This window comes from Triturus cristatus, chromosome 1_2, assembly GCF_964204655.1.
Source record: "Triturus cristatus chromosome 1_2, aTriCri1.1, whole genome shotgun sequence".
NCBI lineage: Eukaryota > Metazoa > Chordata > Amphibia > Caudata > Salamandridae > Triturus > Triturus cristatus.
The window spans coordinates 337287284-337300963 of NC_140580.1; the positions used below are offsets into that span (position 1 = coordinate 337287284).

General features: G+C 41.1%; 1 pseudogene; it reads right to left on the bottom strand.

Annotated features, from left to right (window-relative positions):
• Nucleotides 1-9846: 9846 nt before the first annotated feature.
• LOC146867276 (E3 SUMO-protein ligase KIAA1586-like) lies at nt 9847-12787 on the bottom strand (annotated as a pseudogene).
• Nucleotides 12788-13680: the final 893 nt, after the last annotated feature.

Here is a 13680-nt window from a genome sequence, read left to right on the forward strand (position 1 = left end):
ATATCGACCAGAACCAGAAATATTAACTCCAAGTGCCCCAATGAAAGAAACAGTACGAATCATAAAATCGGAGCCAGGGTTCCAAGATTTTGGAAGAAACAATTCCATTAGAGAGGTTGAAAAGAAGTCTGGAGGAAAATTGGATGGAGAAAATCCAGCAGAATTAGCAAAAACGACCCTAGAATCATCCGAGAACATAAGAGAATTAACTAAGAATTTGGAAGCGGTAACTGTTCCAGGAACGATAGGTCCAGTAATGCCTATTTTTGACAAGCAGAAGGACAGCAAACATTGTTTGACAGTCCCTTATGAAAGTAATAAACTGGTTGAACAACCAAGAATGAGTCAGAGTGAGAATCCATGGAGACAGACTATGAGTATGATTGAACCGAATTTTTCAAATAACCCGTTTGTAGGTCAAAACTGTGCAGAAAAGCGTATGACAATGATAGAGACAATGTCAGAAACTCAAAAAGATTTTGGACAAGGAATCGTAGAAAAGCCAGTAGGACCATCAACAGAAGAGTTGAGTGAATGGTTGAGAAGCTTGCAAAAGAAAGACAACGAATCCCAGTCAATAGATGTAGCTAAATTACGAATGGTACTGGAAGAATTAATAGTAAGAACTATCCCGACAGAGAAGTTAAAAACGTACCAAGATGAAGAGTTGTTATTTCTGCGCAAAAGCGTAACATGGAGAGCGAAGAGTCTTCATGAAAGATTAGAAGAAGTGGCAAATGAAATGGGTATTGATATTGAAAAGGTAAAAGCCCTACAGAAACCCTATCGAGTAGATTTCACCGAAAAAGATATTGAAAACATGAATACCACAGGACGAATAGGACAGATTAAAGAGATAATTATTTTGTTGAGAAAATGGGGAGATGTGGACAAATGGAAAAGCAGATGGTATCGTAAACGAGATGAAATTTCAGACAAAACGTTTTCAGCCTATCCTATGAGAGAAAAAGAGAAGGTTGTGACAGAATGCCCTATGAGAGAGATTCCAGGAGGATGATATGTACATGTCCCATGGACCAGACAGGATATTTTGTCATTTACGAATGATTTCCCTCGACTGCGTGAAAAACCCGTCGATTGTTATAGACAGGTGGACAGATTTGTGAAACTATCCAAAGTATTGTGGATTGATCTGAATAGCTTGTTTGACATAATAGTACCAGCAGATCTATGGACAGAATGTAAAATAGTAATAGATTGGCCGACACAGGAACACCCAAGGGATCCAAAGACCCCGAGGTAATGAAGAAATATGAACAGGTTATGGCATTATTGAAGAACAAGGTACCCCCTAAAGAGACGGATTGGGTGAAAATTGACAGAACACATCAGGAAAGCAAAGAATCAGTACATGCCTATTATGAGAGGTTCATTTTAGCCTTTAAACAATTCAGTGGAGATGAAAATTTAAGTGACAAGGATTTGAGTCATTTCGTATACAGATTTGTATATGGTCTTCGTCCAGAAATTAGTGAAATGATAAAACAGCATACGGTAGATTGGCAAAATAAGAAAGTAGACGAAGTATTGAGGCATGCTAAATATTTCAGTGATGAAATTGAAGCAAAACAGCGAAAACTAAAAGAGAAGGCTATGTGGGCACAAGTAAAAGTAGCAGAGAGACAGGAAGCACAATTAGCAGAACAAGCTGGGTCAAAACAAAGATTTAATCCTGGGAAAAATAAAGGGAATATTGAGGAAGCTAAGAAGAAATTTCCGTGTCATAATTGCGGTAGGATAGGGCATTGGAAATCCGAGTGTAAGAATCCACCAAGTACTAACGATGAAAATCCATCCTTGAATCCACAGGTGCAGAATGAGGTGAGTGGTCAACAGCAACAACAGCAGGGTGTAACACAACAGAATCAGGTACCAAAACCACCTTTTCCATTGAACAAAAATTGCCAGAAGTATAGTAAGGAGAACGGATTCTACAACGAAGAGCAGGTAAATAAGCTGCAACGCGCTAGCGCTGCTTCGCAGTATTGGCTGCAACGCGATGAAAGTGATTCAGAAGAGGGTTATTGACGGTGCCGAAGGGAGGAAGAAGAGTGCGTACTTGGCGCAACTCTAGAAGTAGACCAGACATGCCCATTTGTAGATGGAAAGGTTAATAATGAAATTATTACTTTCCTAGTTGATACTGGTGCTACTCGATCAACTGTTAGATCAGCTGATGTCAAGAATCTTCCTCTCTCGGATGAAACGATCCAAGTAGTTGGTGTGTCCAACAGACAGATTAAAACTTACCTTACAGAACCAGTGAAAGTTAGTATAGGGAAATTCTCTGAAATGCACAGATTCGTAGTGTGCGATACCAGTCTTGTGAACTTGTTAGGTAGAGATTTATTGTGCAAGATGAATTGCACTATATTTTTACTCCAGATAGAATAGCCTTTGAAACACCAGATGATGATGTGTTGTATAAAATGACAATGACAAACAGAGAGAAAGAGGTTACAGGAACCTATGCTGTATTTAACCCTGACGAATTACCAAAAGAATTAAAACAATCAGTAAAAGCAGAAGTTTGGGACTTCACAGGAGAAGACGTAGGATTGGTGAGGAATGTAGATCCAGTAAAAATAACTGTAAAAAAAAAGGAGTATGTTACCCAAATGTCCCACAATATAAATTGACACCTGAAATAATCGAAGGAGTTACTCCTGTGATTGAGAAAATGATAAAACAAGGAATTTTGAGAGAAATAATGAGTAGCCCATGTAATTCACCAATAATGGGACTGAAAAAGCCTAGTGGGAAGTTCAGGATAGTGCAAGATCTGAGAAAGATAAACAAAATTGTTGTACCATGTTGTCCCATTGTACCGAATCCATCTGTGATTTTATATCAGATCCCTCATGACGCAGAATGGTACACAGTGATTGATTTGTGCCATGCTTTCTTTTCCATCCCATTGCACCATGACAGTCAGCACATTTTTCCATTTCGTTTCGGCAAGCGTATTTTGGCGTGGTGCCGAATTCCACAGGGGTATACAGAAAGCCCCTCAATATTTAATCAACTATTGAAAGAGTCTTTGGAAAGTCTAGAAATGCCTGAGAACTCAGTACTAGTACAGTATATCGATTACCTGCTTGTGGCATCGAAAAATCGTGAAGCTTGTGAGGCAGACACAGTGGCCTTGCTGAATCATTTGGCAGATGGAGGACTAAAAGTGTCACCATCGAAATTACAATTTTGTAAGAAAGAAGTCCAATATTTGGGACACAGCAGTGAGAAAGGACACAGGAAAATAACCATAGACAGAATCAGGATCATAAAAAGAATGAGTCCACCAATGACCCAAAGAGAAGTGAGAATGTTTCTGGGAATGGTTGGATATTGTCGTCAGTGGATAGGAAATTTTTCTTTGATTGCAAAACCTTTGGTACGTTTGACAAGAAGTGATGTGAGAGATCCAATTGATTTGAACAAAGAGGAGTTGGCAGCATTCAAGAAGTTGAGAGAAGGATTGTGTGAAGCGCCTGCATTGGAAATGCCTGACTATGACAAGGAGTTCGAGTTGTATTGCAGTGAGAGAAATGGATGTGCACTCTCTGTTCTAGTACAGAAGCATGGAAAACTGAGGAAACCAATTGCGTATTTTTCATCCATGTTGGATCCAGTAGCTGTAGCCCTTCCTGGGTGTTTGAAAGCAGTAGCTGCTACATGTAGAAGTTTAGAACAGAGTGATGGAATTGTGATGGGATATCCAGTAAAAGTATTTGTACCTCATGATGTGGCAATTCTTTTAACAAGGAGTCGTACTCAGTATATGACGCACAGCCGACTGACTAAGTATGAAAAGGTCATCTTGGGTGCAACAAATGTGAGTCTTGTGAGCTGTGTGAATGTGAATCCTTCAACATTGTTGCCAGATGCAGAGCATGTGGAGGTAAAAGATGAAGCAGATCATGATTGTTTGGATGTACTTGATTTCTGTACAAAACCAAGACCTGACATAAAAGATGAACCTTTGCTAGAAAGTGATTATGTCATGTTTGTTGATGTATCTTGTTTGAGAACAGATGAAGGAGTGCTGAGTGCAGCATATGCAGTATGTACAGTCGCAGCAGTGATGGAAGCATCCTATTTGAAAGGCGTAAGGTCGGCTCAAGTATCTGAACTTGTTGGCCTGACCAGAGCATGTAAGATTGGGAAAAGTGTGAGAGAGACTGTGATAACTGATAGCCAGTATGGATACGGGGTGGTCCATGATTTCGGCCAAATTTGGCTGCAAAGAGGTTTCCTAACCTCAAGTGGAACTCCCATTAAGAATGCTGAAGTGGTTGGAAAGTTGCTTGAGGCAATACAGCTGCCTAGGCAATTGGCTGTGGTAAAATGTGCTGCTCATAGTCGCAGTGGTGATTACATTGCCACTGGAAAAAATTTGCCAATGACATGGCGCAATATTATGCACGAAATCAGAATTCAATCAATCGGGCAAAGGAAAGGGAGTTGATTTCTTGTTTCCCAATGTTTACTAACACTGTGGGAACATGGGAAGAGGTAAGACAATTGCAGGAAGAAGCAGGAGAGGAAGAAGTAAAACAGTGGGTAAAAGCAGGATGTGCACCTAGAGAAAAAGATCATGTGTGGGTCTATCGAGATGGAACACCAGTTATGCCTGATAGCATGATGTCTGCCATGGCACGGATGTATCATGGACAGGGACATATGGGGAGAGACGCCATGATTAGATCTTTTAAACAAACTTGGTATAATGCCAAGTTCAGGCTTGTAGCAGAAAGTATTTGTCAAAGATGTCTAATTTGTCAGCAATACAATCCAGGAAGAAAGACAGTGGTGAGTCTAGGAACAATAGGTCGAGAGGGAGGACCTTTTACTAGAATGCAAGTGGATTTCATTGAGATGCCTCCTTGTAACAGGTTGAGGTATGTTTTGGTGATGGTTTGCCTATTCTCTAGATGGGTAGAGGCGTTCTCAACAAGAAGAAATGATGGAATGACAGTGTTAAAATTACTGTTGAGGGAATTTATACCTAGGTTTGGGTTCCCAGTAACAATTGAATCAGACAGAGGAGGACATTTTCATAATGAGATTATAAAACTGATTTGTGAAGAATTGAATGTACGACAAAAACTGCATTGTGCCTACCGACCAGAGGCTTCTGGTATAGTAGAACAAATGAATGGTACTATCAAAAACAGACTAGGGAAAATGTGTTTAGCCACAGGTTTGAAATGGCCCGATGTCTTGCCTCTAGTACTCATGACTATTAGATCAATTCCAGACAGAACTACTGGTTTGAGTCCACATGAGATCCTCATGGGACGCGCCATGAGACATGTATTTATACCAGTCAACAAGCTGATGACAATAACTCATGACATGGTATTGGAATACTGTAAAAGCCTGGCTGACGCAGTTCATTCTGTGTTTCATCAGGTTGGAGCGGATGCCACCACTCTTGAAAAGAAGCCAGCTAATGATCTAAGCCCAGGGGACTGGGTAAGGACAAAAGTACACAGAAGAAGAAACTGTTTGGTTCCCAGGTGGGGAAAACCAAGGCAAGTCATCTTGACCACAACAACAGCTGTGAAGTGTGCTGGATTAAAGAACTGGATCCATGCAAGTCATACTTTGAGAACTCCAAATCCAGTTGACTGTAAAGAAAAGGAGTACTTTGATGAGTCAGAATCCAGTACTGAGTCAGATGACGGAGAGCCAAAACACAAATAAAGAGAAAACCCTGAAAGGGGGGGAGACAGAGCCAAGGTTAACTTTGGTCCCCAGAAGTAATTCCCTGAGGAGAAGGTTACAGATTTCTGACACCAGTTCAGACTCAGAGACAGAACAAAGAGCACACTCTTCCAAGAAAGAACAAGGAAAGAACAAAGAAAGGGACAGTGGAGAGACAATAAAAGAAATCCATGAAAAGGAAGTGCCAGTTGAAAGATTGAGAGAAATTCCACCAGAAATAACACCTTTAGATGGAGGTGCCAGATACAGAGAGAGAGGGAAAGATTATTGCGGAAGACCCCTGAGGAGTTGTAGGGAATTCCAACATCCAGTTAGAAGCAGGGAAAAGTAGTCATCAGGAAGATTGCGTGACGGAGATTCGAGGAGGGACAGAAGTAGGGAAAACAAAAGAAGTGGTGGAAAAAGAAATCATTGAAGGTAAAAACCAAGTTGAAACAGAGTCTGAAGAAAGTGAAGATGAAATACCAGAAGGCCGAGTTCTGAGAAAGAGGGCTTGGAGAACTGAAAAGAATGATAAAGGGAGTAAATTGAAAAGAGCGGCAAAAGACGAGGTGTGGCCAAACAAAATAAAAAGACTGAGATACCGATTGACACGTGTAAATTCGCCAAGAGCTGAACAGGTGAATGAAGTAACGAGTCAGGAGAAATCGAAAGAAGAAGAACAAACAGTAGTCAAAGAAAACAAAAGAACAAGAAAACCTAACCAGAAGTATAAATCACCGGAATGGACATATGTGGCCTTGCCTGAAGTGAAAGAAGAGGCGGATTGCCAAGGAAATCCAGAGGTGGTTGTACCGGAAGTGGTTGAGGAAGACGAAGAATCTGAAATCCTGAGAGTTATCTTTTTCCGATATTGGAGAAGAAGCGAATGTTCAGGACAACCTGTATGTTTAAAACAAAGGGAAAGTGAAAGATAATGAGATGCCAAACTGAATGAGACAAGAAAATTACTGATGGAAAGACAATAAAATACTGAAAAAGACAAAAACTGGTAGAACCACGTAGGTTCTTAGAAGCCTTGGGTTAGAAACTAGTTGTGAAATAGAAGAGGCTAAGTCAAAAGACACGGCTCATTTTAGAAAAGATGGCAAACATAGAAAGTAGCAAAAGTAGATGTACCTTCCTTAGAAGATGGTGCAAAATATGTTGTTGTAGTACAGGATTATTAATGCTTCTTTGGAGTATTCTTGCTCTACTAATTTCATTTAAAGTTACTGTAGATACATTAGAAGGACATAGTGATAACATAACTAATATAGGAAGAGTTCAAAAGGTAGTTCCAACTAGAATAGATAAAAACTATTTACATAAAGACAGGTCAATAACAGATTTTTCTAACAATGTGTTTTCAAAATTTTTGTATGAATATGTAAAAACAATGGACGTAAGGGATTGCTACGTATATATGCAATTACCTGCATCTGTATCTGAAGGAGTGACTTATCATCACCTTCCTGTAACATATGGAATAACATGTAGTGTAATAGCTAGTTTATTTTATCAAACAGGTAAATTAGAATATTATTTTTCAGATGTAGATACTATATTTTCACAAGTACCAGCAATTAACAAACTAAACAAGGTAAAACCTGCAAAGGTATTAGGTGAATTTTTCTTAGAGACTAAAGAACTAACCTTAGAATATATATTTAAAAATAACTTGACTTGCAGTTTAAAGAAAGAAGAGAAGACATTTTTAGATATGGTTGAAGAAAGAAGATTGAAAATGCAAAGAAAGGCTTCAGAAGGGAAAGTGGAGAAAACAGTTTGGGATGTAGAAATGGAGAAACACTTGAAAGGAGAAACAAGTCCAACTATGGCTTTAGATTGGCCTCAGGAAGGGAAATTGTGTATAAGAAGGAATCAGATGGCGTATGACAATTATTTTCTAGGGAATAGTGAGTACCATGATACATACCGAATCATGGGAGGATGGGGATTTAAAGGTGGAAGAGATCCAGTCTTTCCAGGACTGTATTTCATTTTTGGGAACAGGGCATATTATCGTTTGCCAGACCATTGGTAAGGCACATGTTATGTTGGCCTGGTTTTTCCAAAGATTTTTCATATGTACGGAATCGGCTCTTATAAAGGCTACGGAAGAAATCAGGGTTGCTGTGGATCAGGGAGGGAGGGCGGCACTAATCCTGTTAGACCTGTCCGCAGCATTTGATACGGTTCACCATTCCATACTGTTGAACCGTCTAAATACCTGTGGAATTCAGGGAAAGGCCTGGGAACTCCTCAGGTCATTCCTCGAGGACAGGAAACAGATTGTTGCCCTCGGAGATTTTCAGTCCAATCCCTTTTCATTGCCTTGTGGGGTCCCGCAAGGGTCCTCACTCAGTCCGACTCTTTTTAATGTTTATGTTAGTGCACTGGCCCCAATAATAGACACCTTTGGTTTCGGCCTCACATCATACGCCGACGACACTCAAATTGTGGTATCACTGACACCGGAGTACGAGGCTGATGTAGAAGGTCGTTTTCAAGAGTGTATGCTAGCAGTAGATAACTGGATGGCAAACAATTGTCTCAAACTAAACTCAGAGAAAACTGAAGTTATATTGTTTGGGAATAACACCAGCTTTTGGACTCCTTCCTGGTGGCCAGACCGAATGGGGAAAGCCCCGGTGCCAACTAGAAAGGTTAAGAACCTGGGGATCATACTGGATGACAAATTGACCTTAGGACCGCAAGTAAACGCACTAGCGTCTAAAATCAGCTATACCATTAAAATGCTGAGAAAAGTCCTGCCCTTACTGCCTAAGGACAGTAGACAAACTGTAGTTGGTGCTACGGTAATGTCCAGATTGGACTACTGTAATGGACTTTATCTGAATATGCAACTAAAAGGATTAAAGAAACTGCAGTTACTGCAAAATGCAGCAGTTAGATTACTTATGGACTCTTCAAAACCCTGTTCCGTTTCCAAAGAGAGGAAAGCTTTACACTGGCTCCCAGTAAAAAGCCGTATACAATTTAAAGTACTATGCCTGGCCTTTAAGGCCTTACATGGCATAGGTCCAGAGTTTCTACAGCAAAGACTGCGCTGGTACGTTCCAGGCAGACACCTGCGTTCTGAAGAGGCCAACCTGGTTTGGGTGCCTCGTATAAAGAAAGCCCGTTGGGGAGGCAAAAGTTTTATCTATGGCACAGCGAAGGCTTGGAATGAATTACCTCGCCATCTGAGATCCTTCACCGAGCTTTTACCCTTTCGTAAGGAATTAAAAACGTGGCTCTTTTCCAAAGAGTAGTCTGCCTCCTTTTATTGTTTCCTGCCAGTCTTTAGAGAATCAAGAAGCGCCAGGACACCTCCGGGTAATTGTTGCGCTCTATAAATGACATTAACATTAACATTGACATATGGACAGAGGAGAAGATGGTGTACATAGTTTAGGTAGTTATTTAGCACGTAGTAAGAGAGAATCTTGGACTGAAATTGTTGGGTGACATTTTTGGAGCACTGATACCAGCAGTGGGAATATCTCTGAATGCAAACAAAATTAGAAAACTTTCAACAGTAGTGGATCGCTTGTCAACAAGCACCGCTGGAGGATTCTTATTGGTAAATACTGAAATGGTTGCCATGCGTGCTATAGTAATGCAAAATCGACTTGCCCTTGATATTTTATTGGCAAAAGAGGGTGGAGTCTGTGGAATGCTGAAAGTTCAACATTGTTGTACTTACATTCCTGACGAAAGTAGAGATTTGAAAATTTATATTAAGAACAATGTTCCCTCTAATTTCTTTCCTCTGTGTGCGGCAGTGGAGGGTCTCTGTGCGCTGCAACCATGGCTATGTGCGCCAGGAACCAGACTGCGCGTGTGCGCGGCTCCAAATGTCACTCAGAACGTTTACTTTAAAAAGTGAAAAGATGGTGCATTTTCACACATACAGTGCCACAATAAGTGTCTTAAGGGCAGTTTCCAAATTGGATGAACATGCCATGACATGAATTGGTTACACAGGCAAGTACACTTCAAGTTTAGAAAAGCACAAGACTTAAACGGTGTTACCATCATATGATTTTAATAAATATTATTAACGTGAGCACTGTTAATTGGGTGGGGAAATGGTTGGGAGCCTATACAATATCACATACAGACAATAAGGGAGACATGTAAAGTGGCATCACTAGAGGGGTGACAGGGTTGCTTCTCACGGCGATATTTGGCATTTTTCCAGTGGTGATAAACTCGATCTAGGTCAACTGTCCCGTTCAGGAGGTAGGCCTTTGTCCTCATCAGCATATCCAAATGCTTCTGCTCTAGTCTGTTCCTCAACTTACTCTTGATAGTATTCATGAGGCTGAATCCTCGTTCACAATCTGCACTAGATGCTTAAAACGTTGCGCAGACATCAACAAGCTGAGCCACCACACTATACTGAGCAGCATTGCGTACAGTGAAATTCACCATGTCTTGAAAGGTGGTAAATAACCCACCCTTTACATGTTCTGCCACCACATATTTATAGTCTCTGTATTGCCTAACAACATCTTCTGGTGTTTCGCAATCACCCAGGACCAAGACATTTTTATACTTTTCTACAAGTCTTTGTATATTCTCAGTCCCAAAATCAAAATGTGATTGTGCGGCCATTGCCTGTATTTCAAAAATTGCCCATTCTTCCAGCTCATCTTCAGGTAACCTTTTTTGCATGTGCTCACAAAGAAGGGAAACAAAAGACAAAATAGGCCCACTGTCAAACTCTTGCCTTTCCTTGTACAACACCATCAGATCTCTTACATTGCTGCTCCAAAAGACAGTGTCCTCCAAATACCGTTGCTTAACTTGGCCAATCTTTGCTCTTGCATACTGTACAGCTTCAACAGTAGTCAGAGAACTTTTTTGGAATAGTTTGCACAAAGATGCAAATTCACCCAGAATGTCATTAAGTACTGCAAGTGAAATATGGTAGTTGGAGTTTGATAGCTTTTTATAACTATATTTAGCAACTGGATCATTCTCCTCAACTTTCTCATGCTCAAAGTACTTAAGAACAGCCTCGTAATTACGAATTAGTGCACCAACAGCAAAATGCCTTGAAAGCCACCGGACTTCATTCAGTGGTCGAAAAGAGACCACTTCACATTCAGTGACCGATGCAATTTCATCCAGCTCGGACTTCCTTGCAGGAGATCTGGAGAACACAGTGTAGACAGTCCTCAATAATGTCTCCATCTCTTTAACCATTGGAACCCTTTTCCAGGCATCATCAACTCCCAAATCTTCTCGATGGGCGACACAATGCTGCTCAACTAGATGAGGTATGGATTGTTTAAGGCGAGTAGCAACACCATTATTCTTACCCAGCATCACGGACGCACCATCAGATGTGAACATGACCATTTTCATAAGGTCCAGTTCATTGGCAGTGTAGAAATCTTTCACAGCAGTAGTGATAGCCTCAGCATTACAACTAGTCAGCTTCACTATGCCCCCAAACTGTGTTTTGTGCTCTGTAGATGTTACTGGTCGGAACTTGAAGTACAGGATGAGCATTTTTGAAACAGAAATATCAGTGCTCTCATCAATTATCAATGTGTGATACAAAGCGTTACGAAGTTCTGCCATAGCTTCACAGTGCATCACGCTATTGATGGTCTCAAGGAACTCAAAGGCATAGTTCTTGCTCCTCCAGCTGTCTGGTATCTTGACATACAAAGCTAGGTGGTCATGGATGTCTTGTACAGATAACATTGAAGTATTCATCTTGACTGCCAGCAACACGTTGTTGATGAGAATCTTTATCTCTTCAGGCACAGATCTTTGGCGTTCAACTACTTCCATTCTATTTGCTTTGTCAGTGGCAGTTTCTGTCAGCATTGCCCGCACTCCAAAACCAAACCTGGCAGCAGCACTTCTGTTTCTCAAGATCACCATGGCAGACTCGTGTACTTTGCTAAGTAGATGGCGTTTCATGTAATCCAGTTTCCAGCCATCACTCCATTTCTTCCCTGTGGAAAAGTCCCCAACAATCTTGGCTTCGGCACATGCTTTGCAAATCAAGCCCACGTCTGGACTGTATTGGAAAAGTTCCCCGAGTTGCACGCGAACCTTGCTCCGTGAATTCTGCGTCTCAGCCTCCACAATTTCCTTCATCCACTCTCCCTTGAATACAAGGCAACATTTCTTCCTTTGTGGTGAAGCATTGCACTCTCCCAAAGTGACAGCTTTGCGCTTGAACATTTCCGTGCCCGCCGGTTTGAACCTGCTGTGCCACAAAGCCTGCAAGATCAGGGAACATGGCTTATGTTGACGCCTAGCTCATGAATGCAATCCTTTGTACTACACAGATGAAGATGCACCACAGTTTAACTCTACCAAACAATTACCTCTTCTGCTTGAACTCACGTAGGCCTGTGTGAATGTATGGGGTTCTGGCTGCGAAGCCTGCAACAGAAGAAAACATGGATAAGTATATTATACTACAAGGATGAAGATGCACCACAGTTTAACTCTACCAAACAATTACCTCTACTGCTTGAACTCACGTACGCCTGTGTGAATGTATGGGGTTCTGGCTGCGAAGCCTGCACCAGAAGAAAACATGGGTAAGTATATTATACTACAAGGATGAAGATGCACCACAGTTTAACTCTACCAAACAATTACCTCTACTGCTTGAACTCACGTACGCCTGTGTGAATGTATGGGGTTCTGGCTGCGAAGCCTGCAACAGAAGAAAACATGGGTAAGTATATTATACTACAAGGATGAAGATGCACCACAGTTTAACTCTACCAAACAATTACCTCTTCTGCTTGAACTCACGTACGCCTGTGTGAATGTATGGGGTTCTGGCTGCGAAGCCTGCAACAGAAGAAAACATGGGTAAGTATATTATACTACAAGGATGAAGATGCACCACAGTTTAACTCTACCAAACAATTACCTCTACTGCTTGAACTCACGTACGCCTGTGTGAATGTATGGGGTTCTGGCTGCGAAGCCTGCAACAGAAGATGCACTACTTTAACTCTAGCAAACAATTACCTGTTTGTTCTGCCTGTACTCCCGTCTGCCTGTGCAATTGTATTTGTAGTACGGTCTCCCAAACTTGCAAAAGAAAAGGGGTGCAGATCGTGATTCTATTTACCCAGCAACCCCCAACCCAACGAGGAACGTACACAGAATTACCTTGTCTTTGTGGGTACTCGCACCTGACCACTCCTATCCAAATACCTTACAGACTGGAAACCTGCAACTGAAGACAAGATAGTCAGCAAACGCATGAAGAATCACAAACTATGAATGGGACCGGTCTAGAGACCCCAATAGAAAAAAATACCAAACAATTACCTGGGGTTCCAGTCTAGGACAAACAGGTGTGTGCCAATGTGTTTCATTATTAGTATGATGTAAACAGTACAAGAGTAATTCGAAAAAAATAAACACATGGGCACACAAAAACAAACTCTAATTACTAATGAATTCAGTATTTTATATTGGAAGAGTTTGCCAAAAACGGGAACATGTAGTGGGAAGGTTGGTGCTGCATCTTGGTGATTAACTTTTAAATAGTTAGTTTTCTTTCACAGTACAAGGCTCCTAAGTGCAGTGAGTGGCCTCTCCCCCCAAGAAAACTAGGAATCAATGGTGCATTCTACTACACATGTATCATTATATATTGACTTTTATTAGCTTTTAAGGAATAGTAAATGACAATCTTACAATGCCCCAGCATACAACAAGCTTTTTTGGGATTCCTCAATGATTCCCTTAATATCACCCTTCAACGGTGCCTCTCATTCCTCTGTCACATGTATTTCTTTTGTTTTATAGCATCTCCCATACCAGTGGTTCCCAAACTTTTCACTCCTGGTGGGCACACAAAAATATGTGCAGCAGGTGCCTTTAGATATTTTAAAATGAAGCACAGGGCGTGCGCCTTAAAGGGAACGTAGGTCAGGACTCCGCCCGCCA